Raw genomic sequence first — 11,787 nt, forward strand, 5'->3', positions numbered from 1 at the left:
AGTCACAGAAAATAGTCCGAATATTGAATTACTTTTAAAAAAATAACGGTTCATTAAAGCATAACACATTTTTTCCATAAATATACTAATATAGAACTTTTGCCAAGGGATTATGCTGTAAATTTACTACAATTGTAGGCCTAGGATTAATTAAAAGATTTTAATAAAAAAAAAAATGTTTGCCTTAAATTTTTAAGTTGAAGCAAATAAACCTTCTCAGTCATTCTAACTTGCATTAAACTCACTTAAAATAGTTGTATAATTACAAAGGAATGTTAAAAACATGATTAACTTGACATAATTAAGTTAACATTAACATAAAAAATCACAAATATGTTATGACTTACTAGTTTATTGTATTTTGTATGTATCTAGTATTATAGCATCATTTTAGAGATGCTTTTCAGCACATAATAAAAAGAAAAATAATACAAAACACCATCATTTGTGCATTTGTTTGGGCACCCCAGATGTGTTTAAAAGCATTAAAAATAATAATTAAAAAAATGTGTTTTTTAATTATAATACTCAGACAAAACCCAGTGTGTTGATATTACTGACTGAACATCCCTTGTGATTATATGAACCTGGTGCTTTTATTGTTTCAACTAATAGGCTGGTTGTCACAAATGTCTTGTCAAAATATGCAAATGATGTATTGTCTAATTATACATGCACTCATTTGCAAATTTTTACTGAACTTACAGAGATACTAAATGTCTCTTTTTATCATTTCATAAATCAGAAAATACTGGGGAGAGAAAAACAATCATAAAAAAAACATGTTTTTTAGGAAATAAAGTGATGTTCAAGCAAAACCCTTTAAATGAACAAAGATAATAATGATAAAATAATAATAATGATGATTAAATGTGTGTTTTTTATGTTTCCTTGTTTTTGAGGTTTTGATGATGAGGCAACAATGCAATAGTTTGACAAACCCATGCCAAAAATGCTCTATTGGATTGAACTCTGGTGACTGTGGAGGCCAATTGAGTACAGTGAACTCATTGTCATGATCAAGAAACCAGTCTGAGATGACATGGTGCGTTATCCTGCTGGAAGTAGCCATCAGAAGATGGGAACACTGTGGTCATAAAGGGATGGACATGGTCAGCAACAACACTCAGGTAGGCTGTGGTGTTGACACGGGACTAATGGGCCCAAAGTGTGCCAAGAAAATATCCCCCACACCATTACACCACCACCACCAGCCTGAGTTGATACAAGGCAGGATGGATCCATGCTTTCATGTTGTTGACCCCAAATTCTGACCCGACCATCTGAATGTGGCAGCAGAAATGGAGACTCATCAGAGCAGGCAACGTTTCTCCAATCTTCTATTGTCCAGTTTTGGTGAGCCTGTGTGAATTGTAGCCTCAGTTTCCTGTTCTTAGCTGACAGGAGTGGCACCCGGTGTGGTCTTCAGCTGCTGTAGCCCATCCGCCTCAAGGTTGGACGTGTTGTGTGTTCAGAGATGCTCTTCTGCAGACCTCAATTGTGTCAAGTGCTTATTTGAGTTACTGTTGCCTTTCTATCCGCTGGAACCAGTCTGGCCATTCTCCTCTCACCTCTGACATCAACAAGGCATTTGCGCCCACAGAACTGCCGCTCACTGGATATTTCTTCTTTTTCAGACCATTTTCTGTAAACCCTAGAGATAGTTGTGTGTGAAAATCACAGTAGATCAGCAGTTTCTGAAATACTCAGAACAGCCCGTCTGGCACCAACAACCATACCTTGTTCCAAGTCACTTAAATGCCCTTTCTTCCCCATTCTGATGCTCGGTTTGAACTGCAGCAGATTGTCTTGACCATGTCTACATGCCTAAACGTATTGAGTTGCTGCCATGTGATTGGCTGATTAGAAATTTGCGTTAACAAGTAGTTGGATAGGTGTACCTAATAAAGTGGCCGGTGAGTGTGTGTGTATATTTTATATATATATATATATATATATATATATATATATATATATATATATATATATATATATAAAGTCAGTGCAGTGGCCTAAAATGCCACAAGAGGCATTACTACATATTTTTACCATACAGTTCAGGAGTGATCTTAAAGTCCGATTTCTTTTCAAAGCTCTATTTTTATAGCAAAAACTCACTAAACAACAACAACCACCATATTTTAAAAGAGCTGAACCATAAAACGTTTTTATGTTTGTTTTTTGTCTTTTCACCCCAGTAATTGTGCCTGTGTGGTGAATTCCTCCAGCGTGTTGATCTGCTGCTGCTGTCAGTGGATGTGATGAAGTCTTTAATGCAGCAGTTTGACCTTTCAGATGCTGAACGCAGGCGTTTTAGCAGGATCCTGTGGGGATTCACTCATGTGGTGAGTGGAAAATAGAGGCAGATCTCCACAGCAGCTGTCCTACAGATGTTTGTAATAATCTAGAGAGCTAGTAATTACCATTCAAACTCAACCAGACTATAGAAATAGTGTGTAGTTTCTGTGCACTGACTCAATGCTGACACCACACGGTACAGAGAGGTAATACACACACATGATGCTGCAAAACGATTGAAAGTTTGAAAAGTCGAAAATAACAAAAACAAAACATGTAGGTTTGTATTTAGTAATTAATTTTATAGCTAAAAAATGAATATCAATATATCTTATGGGTGTCATCACTATAGGTTAGTGGTTAGCACTATGGCCTCACTGCAAGAAGGTCACTGGTTCGACTCCCGGCTGGGCCAAGGCATTTTTAATTTGTTTAAACCATTTTAAGGTTTCAATATTATTATTATTATTAATATTAAATTTCAATATTATTAACCCTCTTAAGCAAATTTGTTTTGGATTGTTTACAGAACAAACCACGGTTATATAATGACTTGACTAATTACCCTAACTTTACCCTAATTAACCTAGTTAAGCCTTTAAATGTCACTTAAAGCTGAATACTAGTATCATAAAAAATATCAAGTCTAATATTATTTACTTTCATCATGGCAAAGATTAAATAAATCAGTTATTAGAAATGAGTTATTAAAAATATTATGTTTAGAAATATGTTGAAGAAATCTCTCTGTTAAACAGAAATTTGGGGGGAAATATAAAATAATTAAAATTGAACAAGAGAGCGAATAATTCTGACCTCATCTGTGAGTCCTCACAAGTACAGATTAACCAGGACCCACCCACACTTACACCGACACGCACTACCCAGCCGTGGCAGTGATCAGGTCTGGTAATGCTGAAACTGAGCTGATCTGTGATGTGGTTGTTTTTTTTCCCCTCATGGAGGAAACACTAAAGAGCTCTGAAAGATGTTCAACACATGCTGAGATCACAGAACAGCACACATCAAATCAACATCACACTTCTCTCTGGCTTTATCAGCATCTCACTCTCAACATCACAAGCAGAAAACAGCACAAACTGAGGCCCTGTTTACATTAAAGCCCCGTTTACACTAATGCGTTTTCGTTTTAAAACGCATAAGTTTTGCTATGGTTACGCCATCCGTCCACACTACACCGGAGTTTTCGAGCGCCGAATACGGAGCGTTTTGGAAACGCTGGAGAGGCCATTTTCATTCAGAAACGCTGCTCCGTCTCAGTGTGGATGAGGGAAAACGGAGACATCTAAAAACGGAGGCGGGGCTGCTGAGATTCGCTACCTGATTGGGGCTTTTGTGTCAATGTGACGGTCCTGCCTGGGCTGTCTTTTTACTGCACAGTGTAGAATGGAGACAGACAGCGCGTGTTAATAGTTGCTGGTTCATAAAGAAAATGACCACCTCCACAGCAATGCTTCGTTAACTCTGCTCTGTTTTATTTAAAACAGTTTTATATATTTTTTATATGCCAATGAATTCTTTTTAACTTTGTGATCGTGTAGTGTAGATTTTAACAGTTTGAATATGAAAAATATAACACACTTTGAATTTTACATGACAAATCAATAGGGATGTAACGGTATCAGAATTTCACGGTACGGTAATACCTCGGTATGAATGTCACGGTACGGTATTTATTGAATAATTTACAGGAAAAAACAAAACTTATGAAAATACTCCAAAAAAGTGCCAAAAGTGTCAATGACATACAAATTAGTCATCTATCTGTAAGCTTTGAAACAGGAACTTCAATTTTAATAACAAAAAAATATTAAACCATGTAAAAAAAAATAAAGTTTCAATTTATCATTGTTGAAAACTCATCACATTCAACATTTAATCACTCACTCACTTAGATAGAGATGGGTTTAAAGGAAAATTATCATATAAATATAATCTGGTAAAAGCTGGTATCTGTGGGTATTTACAATGTCCCCTGCAACAGAAAAAAACCCTCTCATTTGGGACTGAGGTTTCTGGGACAAGAGAGATATGACTTGGCCCAGGTTGACAGCAGTGGGTAACGTTGTGCATTGTCTTTCCCCCACTTGAGAGGACAAACCATGAGTAAGATAGAGGTCTCATGTCTGCATCAATCTGAACAGTGTGCTGACAACACCGCTATTCAGTACGCGTGCGACAACACATCTGATAAGAACTCGCGCGACAACACAGCTGATAAGAACTCGCGCGACAACACAGCTGATAAGAACTCGCGCGACAACACCGCTATTCAGTACGCGCGCGACAACACAGCTGATAAGAACTCGCGCGACAACACAGCTGATAAGAACTCGCGCGACAACACCGCTATTCAGTACGCGCGCGACAACACAGCTGATAAGAACTCGCGCGACAACACAGCTGATAAGAACTCGCGCGACAACACCGCTATTTAGCACGCGCGCGACAACACAGCTGATAAGAACTCGCGCGACAACACCGCTATTCAGTACGCGCGCGACAACACAGCTGATAAGAACTCGCGCGACAACACAGCTGATAAGAACTCGCGCGACAACACGGCTGATAAGAACTCGCGCGACAACACCGCTATTCAGTACGCGCGCGACGACAACACCCGCTTTAGAGTTTTCCAGCTCTTTTTCATCCCCGCTTCTAGCAGCACACTCCATTTCTGCATTACTGGATCTGTAGCGACAACAGACCGCAAGGGATGATGGTCAAGCATGGGCTGATGGGAATTGTAGTTTCAGCTACCTCCCGTTCGCTTCATTCGCCTGAGCAAATTTTCTCAGAAGACCTATAGTTTTACCGAGTCATGCGACTTCGGTAATATCGAAAAAAATTAATATTTCGGTATGACGGTATTTACAATACCGTTTCATCCCTACAAATCAATGAATCATAGTTCTCAATGTACAATCACTGAGGCCATGTTTACACTAATCCGGATAAATTTGAAAACGGAGTTTTCCTCTAAAAACGCTTCACGTCCACACTGTCGTTTCTATTCGTTTTCCAAAACTTTGTCATCCACACTGAAACGACTACCAATGCTTTCAACCTGTACTGCGCATGCGTGAAACGTAAGACGCTTCGTCACGCGTCATTTCCGGCTGACGTTTATTTTCTTTCCGGCTCTTTGAAACGTTGCGGCAAAATGTCAAGGAAAAGCACAGAGTTTTTTAAATGGACTGACAATGAAGTAGAGTTGCTGCTTCGAGTAACACATGAATACAAAGTTGCAAAAGAGAGTGAAAATGTAGACTGGGAGACTTGCCAAAACAAATACGCCGATATACTGGACCGCTTTAAAGAACAGTATCCTGCTGATGACGCTGCTTACCCTCGCAGTAAGGACGACATCACTAAAATCATAATCACAACGAAAATAAAGTAAACGAATTAGTAACATGACTGAGTGTCACATGACAAAAAACGCGTCATCGTTTTCGAAAGACTCCGTTTTCACAGTCTACACTACGACACGAAAAAGGCGTTTTCAAATTTATCCACTTTGGAGAGCGTTTTCAAAAAGATACGTTTTTGTTTCCTAAAAACGCGTCTCAGTGTGGATGGAAGGGCAAAACGGAGACAAAAATATACGTTTTCAAATGAAAACACATTAGTGTGGACATGGCCTGAGTGTAACAGAGCAATCCAATTCAACTCCAAAAGTACGGAAACTTCCCCACCTAGTGGAGACTTTTAGCAACTCGTTTTGAGTAATAAAAGAAATGAATTACAAACAATTAATTTATAACATTTAACACATACCTGTAGTGTAAAATGTGTGAAAAGTCTATGAGATCCTCAAATCGCAAAACCCTGTATGTAGATGACGAACTGCTCAACTGATGTCAGATGCTTTCAGTCCTTTAGAAGCAGTGATCAGCTTGCTTGAAGACACCCTATAGCAACACAGCGGCATCACAACTTCACGGCACCAATGTAACTCCGCCGATCCTACGCCACCCAACCCGCTCCGAGCTGGTATTGAACCAGCGACTTTCCGCATGGGAGTCGGGTGCTCTACCAGTGAGGCTAAAGACCATGGCCCCTAGCAACTGTCGCTAGAGCACCTTTAGAGGTCAGAGGAGTGAGGTTTACCTGCACAGCACCTACTAGCTGGCCTCCGTTACACGTATCCTTCCCTTATTCGTCAAGCCCCTATCACATGACTATAACACATGTCTTTAACACTACCGAAAGACAGTAGACCAGCCTTCACTGTAAACAACAACATGGACACAGAAATGGGAGCGTTGTTTGCACTATTGTCTGTTTTAGGCGCCATTGTGCAGTTATTCATTTGTTGCGTTTAGTAACAACTGGACCTCGTCGTCTGTCCACAAAAATACCTCTCTTGCTTTCTTTGCCATCGCGTTTATTGTTCAACCGGCGTTTGTTGACTAACAATAACCAAATGCAGAGCGAGACGCATGCTTTCTGTTCATACTAGAATATGCCCAGAGTGCGCGAATGGTCTCGTGATATACGTTTTTGGTGGCGTAGTGTGGACGGAGATATGTTCAGAAATGCTGGGTGAAACGCTAGTGTGGACGTGGATCGTTTTTGATCTAAAACGCCATTTTAAAACTAAAACGCACTAGTGTAAACGGGGCCTTATACGTTTTAGTTTTAAAACGGCGTTTTAGAATGAAAACAATCCACATCCACACTGGTGCTTCTCCTAGCGTCTCTGAACTCTCCATCCACACTACACCGCTGAAAAAGCACATCACGTGACCTCACGACGCAATCTCACAGCAATTCGTAATTTTTTGATTTAGTGGCTAATTCGTATGATTTCGTACGATCTAATTCATACAATTTAGTATGATTTGCTCATCACCCAATGACGGTTGGGGTTAGGGGTGGGGTTGGGTGCCACACCTCCTTTTCTAAAGCGTACATTTTCGTATGACTGAACTCGTACAAATTCGTACGAATTAGCCACTAAACTGACAAAACATAAAATACTTACGTTTCCTCGTGAGATCAGGCTGGACCACACACGCACTCTGGCATGCACTGCAGCGCATTGGTGCGTCTGAGCTCCAGGCAGTCAGCAGGTGCTTTGAGCACAAAACCCCAGGTGAGAGCAGCGCAGGTCGGACGGTTCATCAAGGGTCTACCACTGGATCTCACCTCACTATAGTTGCTTTTGATTGGTCAGAAGATCTGATGAGAAACTGAAGTATGAGGTGATGTCAAACAAATCACTGATGCATTTAGGTCAGGGATGTCCAAACTCGGTTCTGTCCTGCATAGTTTATATCCAACTTCCTTCAACACACCTGCCTGAAAGTTTCAAGTATATCTAGAAAGAGCTTGATTAGCGGGTTCAGGTGTGTCTGATTGGGGTTGAAACTAAATATGCAGGACACCAGCCCTCCAGAACCGAGTTTGGACTTTAGGTCATTGATCCATTGGCTCAGTGGGTAGCGCTGTCACCTAACAGCAAGAAGGTTGCTGGTTCGAGTCCCTACTGGGTCATTTGGCATTTCTGTGTGGAGTTTGCATGTTCTCCCCATGTTTCCTCCAGGTGCTCAGCTTTCCCTAACAGTCCAAACACATGCGCTATAGGTAAATTGATTAAACTAAATTGGCTGAAGGGCATCCACTGTGTAAAACATATGCCAAAATAGTTGGTGGTTCATTCTGCTGTGGCAACCTCAAAAAATCCAGACTATGCCAAAGGCGAATTAATAAATAATTGCAAATTTTGTCACTGTTTTGGAACACACTAAGCTTATAGATATCCTAAAAACTAACATGCTGATGACTTTAATTTCCCAGCACCTTTAAGAACATTTGCTCTGTAAACATTCCCTGTTAGTAATTCCCCATAGGAGAGTGTAAGACCCTCTGAAAAGATCAAATATGTAAAGTATACAGGTATAACATATTTTAAATTTAGCAAACAGTATATCCTACTGGGTGTTTTGATCATAAAAATCTGAAACAAACATGAGGAAGAAGCTCATTGATGACAATGATATTGAAATCTGTTTTATACATATACATAAATGCAGAAGTGACAAGATCAAATATCCAAAGTATACAGCTATAACGTATTTTAAATTTAGCAAACGGTATATACTACTGGGTGTTTTGATAATAAAAATCTGAAACAAACATAAGGAAGAAGCTCACTGATGACAATGATATTAAAATCTGTTTCATACGAACATAAAAGTAGAGGTGACAAGATCAAATATGCAAAGTATACAGCTATAACGTATTTTAAATTTAGCAAACGGTATATCCTACTGGGTGTTTTGATCATAAAAATCTGAAACAAACATGAGGAAGAAGCTTATTGATGACAATGATATTGAAATCTGCTTCATACATATACATAAATGCAGAAGTGACAAGATCAAATATGCAAAGTATACAGGTATAACGTCTTTTAAATTTAGCATGCTGTATATCCTACTGGGTATTTTTTGGCTCATAAAAAGCTGAAGCAAATGTAATTTAGTTGGAAAGAAGCTTATTGGTGACAATGAGATTGAAATCTGCCTCATACAAATACATAAATGCAGAAGTGAGTGTGTGTGATGCAGATCAGACGGGATTTATTAGTGGGAAGTCTCATCCGCAGTATTGTGTTTAATCCCTGTACATGATTGAAATGAGTGTGAGCGTCTCTAATCTACACGCAGGTACAACGGGATCCTCTGCATTATGACAAGATGACCAGCTCAAATGCTTATTAGCTCAAATCTAGAACTGAAGGAGGAATATAAAGAGAAAAAGATGAGTAATATACAAATAATGGACACAAATACACCTGGATCATATCATAAGTGGTACTAATATTAGTATTATTAGTCAATATTAATGGCACAATGCAATATGTGACAGTTATAATATTAGTTAAATACTATATAACTTATAATTAGGCCCACACAGAATCTGTGCGCAGAAATCCATCGATTTTCAGCCCATCGAGTCTATTTATTTAGTTGCGTGTAAATGTGTGTAAATTCATTTATTCAGTTGTAAAATTCAATTTTAGTAATATTATTGACTAATATGAAAATGTTCATCTGATTTACTTACAATATAGTTTCTAAAGTCATATTTTCTGTATTTTAGTATATCAAAGATGAGCTGCCAGTGTTCTGTAAAATCATACATTGTCTTGTTTTGGATGAAAATGTTTATTATGTGGTTGAAAACTTGTTACAGTGCTGTTAAATGTGCATTGTGATGCTTTCAGGCTATGATGCTGATGATCTTAAACAATAAACCTTGTAACATTCAAAATGCATATGGACCAAATGTAAATACATATGTTTTTATGCTTTTATGCTGTTTTAGGCAGGGTTTAAACTACTTATTGAAAACAAAACATTTCTGTATGACTACAAGAGCTAACACTTTAAATGTTTTTACACATCAACATGCATGGAATTTAGTTTTTCAATAAAAATGAAATGTGAAACACTGTTGGTTTGTATTGGTTTATTATACCACTAATTAGCTTTGAACCAACAATAATTAAGTTGAAATGTTTTATAATGCTTGACTAGCATAGTATGTATTATATTTTAATAAAGTTTATGAATAATTACTGATAAAACAAGCAAAAAAACACATAACTCCTGAGCCAGTATTAAATTGTTAACACTTTTGAAAATGTTACTTTAACTCTGGCCGGTGTGGATTATATATACACCGGTAAAGTGTTAAAAATTAACTCTCTCAGAGTTGAATTAACACTGTTGATTTTTCTGTGTAGACATTATTTGAGAGACTGGCTTTGTTTACCAAATAAATGCATCAGAATAGGGATTTGCATTGTAAACATGAAATAAAAGTTAAAAATGTACTTTTATTTAATAATTCAATTTTCAATTCAATTTATTTATAATAAATTATTATAAATATATTATAAATATTATATTATATTTATAATAAATTATTTATTATTTATAAGCACTTTAAAACAACACAGTTGACCAAAGTGCTGACAACAAAGAGTAAAACAAAATGTAAAATACAAATAAATAAATATAAAATGTCAACATCTCAAGCTGTGCTAAAATGAACAGGTGAGTTTTAATAAGAGATTTAAAAACAGTAATGAAAGAGGCTTGTCTAATGAACAACGGCAGCTCATTGCACAATTTTGGTGCAGCCACAGCAAAAACCCGATCCCCTCTGAGCTTTTGCACACCCAGGAGGAGCTGGTCGGCTGACCTGAGCGAACGATAAGGTGTGTAGGGACAGAGAAGCTCAGAGAGGTAAATGGGTGCAGTACCATTTAGACATTTAAAAACAAATAAAAGTACCTTATAATGGATCCTGAAGAGCACGGGCAACCAGTGAAGAGAAGACAAAATCGGGGTGATGTGCTCGTATTTGCGTGTGCCAGTTAAAAGACGTGCAGCTGCATTCAGAACCAGTTGCAATAGAGAGATCGAAGACTGGCTCACCCCAAAATAAAGGGCAATACAGTAGTCCAAGCGGGACTAACATATAAAGTTTGTTACGAGACACCTAAAATCATTCAGCAAAAATCTGCAGATTTTTTTTAATATTCTGCACAGAAATAGACAATAATGTCCGCAGATTCTGTCTGGCCCGATAAGTCATAACTAACAGTATATAAGAAAATGAAGCTTATATTATATATTTATATTGTGTGAAAAAGTGTTATTCATTTAAAAACTGCATGATGTGTTTATTTGTTTTATCTTTGACAAATACACTCCCTGACAAAAGTCTTGTCTCCTTTCCAAGTTTTAGGAACAGCAAATAATAACTTGACTTCTAGTTGATCAATTGGTATCAGAAGTGGCTTATATGAAAGGCAAAGGCTTCTAGATGACGCTTATTTGAACAACATTAAATATGATCATGCCTTGATTTTGAATGATTTCATTAGGACAGTAAGGTCTGACTCTGCTTAGACAAAAGTCTTGTCACTGAACAGAAATAATGTCCAGTATAGAATATAAAGTCCTGCTGCAGTGGAGACAGAATGAATATTGTGTCTGACTCCATCATGAGCTTGGAGGACTGCATCCATACATCTCTGCACTGACTCAAATCACTGATTAATAAAGTCATCTGGAATGGCAGAGAAAGTTTTCTTGCAGGACTCCCAGAGTTCATCAAGACTCTTTGCATTCATCTTCAACGCTTCTTCCTTCATCTTACCCCAGACATGCTCAATAATGTTCATGTCTGGTGACTGAGCTGGCCAATCCTGCAGCACCTTGACCTTTTTTGCTTTCAGGAACTCTGATGTGGAGGCTGAAGTATGAGGAGCGCTATCCTGCTGAAGAATTTGCTTGACACCTCAAGAATGTCTTGTCTCAGGCTGTTGATGTTGATTATCCACTCTGCAGATCTCTCGCACGCCCCCATACTGAATGTAACCCTAAACTATGATCTTTCCTTCACCAAACTTGACTGATTTCTATGAAAATCTTGAGTCCATGT

At 38.1% G+C, this 11,787-nt stretch overlaps 1 long non-coding RNA gene across 1 annotated transcript; it reads left to right on the plus strand.

Annotated features, from left to right (window-relative positions):
- The first annotated feature begins 5,960 nt into the window (after positions 1 to 5,960).
- Positions 5,961 to 9,781, plus strand: LOC147835446 (uncharacterized). Its single transcript, XR_015500147.1, has 2 exons — positions 5,961 to 8,223; positions 8,560 to 9,781. It is a non-coding gene; the product is annotated as an uncharacterized LOC147835446 (long non-coding RNA).
- Positions 9,782 to 11,787: the final 2,006 nt, after the last annotated feature.

Source organism: Danio rerio, chromosome 9 (genome assembly GCF_052040795.2).
Source record: "Danio rerio strain M-AB ecotype USA chromosome 9, GRCz13ab, whole genome shotgun sequence".
Classification (NCBI taxonomy): domain Eukaryota; kingdom Metazoa; phylum Chordata; class Actinopteri; order Cypriniformes; family Danionidae; genus Danio; species Danio rerio.